This window comes from Sorex fumeus, unplaced genomic scaffold (assembly GCF_029834395.1).
Source record: "Sorex fumeus unplaced genomic scaffold, SorFum_2.1 ptg000046l, whole genome shotgun sequence".
Taxonomy (NCBI): Eukaryota; Metazoa; Chordata; class Mammalia; order Eulipotyphla; family Soricidae; genus Sorex; species Sorex fumeus.
This window is the reverse complement of record NW_026606103.1, coordinates 3,589,558-3,591,747: the sequence shown is the minus strand read 5'-3', so window position 1 is coordinate 3,591,747 and position 2,190 is coordinate 3,589,558. Positions and strand designations below refer to the sequence as shown.

Genomic DNA, 2,190 nt, shown 5'->3' with positions numbered 1-2,190 from the left:
CATGGATCTTCTGTGCTGGGTCCCTGGCACTGCTTGGCCCCCCAAGGTCCACAGGAAGTCCCCAAGCAAATAACTGGGAGTCACTCTCAGGTACCACTGAGAATGGCCCAGATATCAGAAAGGGAAAAATGTTATTTATGTCTTACTTTTCTTGGGTTTTGTATTTTTCTTATTGCCTTTGTTTTCTGTAGGTGTATGTTAGCACAGTGTGAATCTCTTATTTTATTCTGTAAATACATTATAGTTTTTTCTTTGTTTGTTTCACAGATAAAGTATTTTCTAGTGTTATGGTGACATGGTTAACCTGAAGTCGGCTTCAATCACAATTTGTTTCTTTAGTGCTTGACTTCCCAACGCTGTTATGGATGTAACAATATATTGAGAGCACTATTATTCAATACAGTTCTGATAGCTGCTGCCACAGAAATTAAGCAAGAAAAAAATTTAAATTTGTGTTCAAATTGGCAAAGAAATCAAATTCACTGTTTACAAATGACATATCAAGAACCCTAAGACTGCAAAACCAATCATTAATTAAACACTCCTAGAAGCAATAAATCTTTACAGTAAAGTTGCAGCTTACGAAAGCAAACAGGAAAATCTTTTGTGATTTTATATGTAAACAATGATAAAAGAATGATTTAATTTAAAAATCCTGCTTATAGTTATGAAAAAATTAGGTAATGTGGAATCAATTTTTAGAAAGGAGGTGAAAGATTTACTTATTAAAACCTGCAAAGCACTGTTAGGAATTTCGTATGTAGGAACCCAAAAAGGCTCCTATGAAAAACTCCTCAAAACAATATATTTATATAGTAAAGTAGCAGGCTACAAAACCAGTGCACAGGATTCTAATTTATTCTTACATGTAAACAAACAAACAACAACAAAACACCCCCCCAAATCCAGAATAGAAATAAACCCAATTGCAATCATGTAAAAACAGAAACCCCTTAGTTTAACAAAGGAGGTAAAAGACCTATTTAGTGAAAACTGCAAAACTTCTGAAAGGAATTTAAAATGAACTAATGTAATAGAAACATATTCTTGGTTTAAGGATCATAAGAATCGGCATCTTGAAAATGACTATCTTAACTCAAAGCAGTTTACAGAAACAGCAAATTCCGATAAAATTTCCATGGCTTTATTCAAGGACATGGAGTAAATTTTTCTAAAATTTGCATTAAGCTACAAAACTCCTGACATAGCCAAAGCAATCTTGAGGAAAAATGGGAGGCATTGTGTCCCCAGACTTTAAAATCTGACACAAAGCTTTAGCAATCAAAATTGGTTGGTACCGAAAGAAAAAAAGTCTCTTCTCAATGGCATAGGATTGAGAGGTCAGGGAGAAACCCTCAGATGCATGAGCAATTTATTTATGAAGAAGTGCATGAATTGGAGCAAGGAAACCTCTTTAGCCAATGATTACGGGAAAACTAGATAGTCACAATTAAAAAAATGAAATTAGGTGCAAACCTTCATCATACTTGGGTCTGGAGTGACCCTGTGCTTTCCCACAGTGCTTGCAATTATGAAACGGTTTGAGATCTTGACCTGCTCCATCCAGAGTAAGGTGTTAGAAATCTCAGACAGTCGTGAAAAATAAGAAAAAGAATAAAACAGAAGCAATAAGGGAAAAATAGACCCCTCTTTCACCCTGTAAACAAAAATTAACTCAAATAAAATTTTTATATTGCACTTGAATCTTGAAAAATCCATTGGGGAAACATAGGCAAGACTCTCCAAAATCATGACCACAGTGAAGTCTGAAATGTAAGAACTCAAGTGGCAAAGGTAATAAAAACAGAAACGGAACTATTTCAAATTAGAAAACTTCTGCATTCTGTGAGCAATGTGCCCTACAATTAAAAGACATTCTGCTGATTGAAAGGATTTTGAAACCATACGCAAGATAAAGGACTAATATCCAAGATACATAAAGCACTCTTAAAGCTCTCCAACAGAAAAACAGATTCAAAAATGTGGAAAGGAATGACAAGGTCTCAAGATGTGAAATTGACCCAGAGGCAAAGGAAATTCGTCATCATTGATTATAAGGGAAATGCAAATCAAAGTGAAAATAAAACATCACTCACATGGGGACTCACAAATGTGTAACACAAAGCCAGAAATGAGTAAGTGCCAGTGGGGGTGTGCCAGATAGGAACCTCATTTTTCACTGGAGAGACT

General features: G+C 35.1%; 1 non-coding gene across 1 annotated transcript; it reads left to right on the top strand.

Moving 5' to 3' along the window:
- The first annotated feature begins 1,468 nt into the window (after nt 1-1,468).
- On the top strand, nt 1,469-1,595 carry LOC130031312 (small nucleolar RNA SNORA9). The gene has a single exon (XR_008793659.1). It is a non-coding gene; the product is annotated as a small nucleolar RNA SNORA9 (small nucleolar RNA).
- The last annotated feature ends 595 nt before the right edge of the window (nt 1,596-2,190 follow it).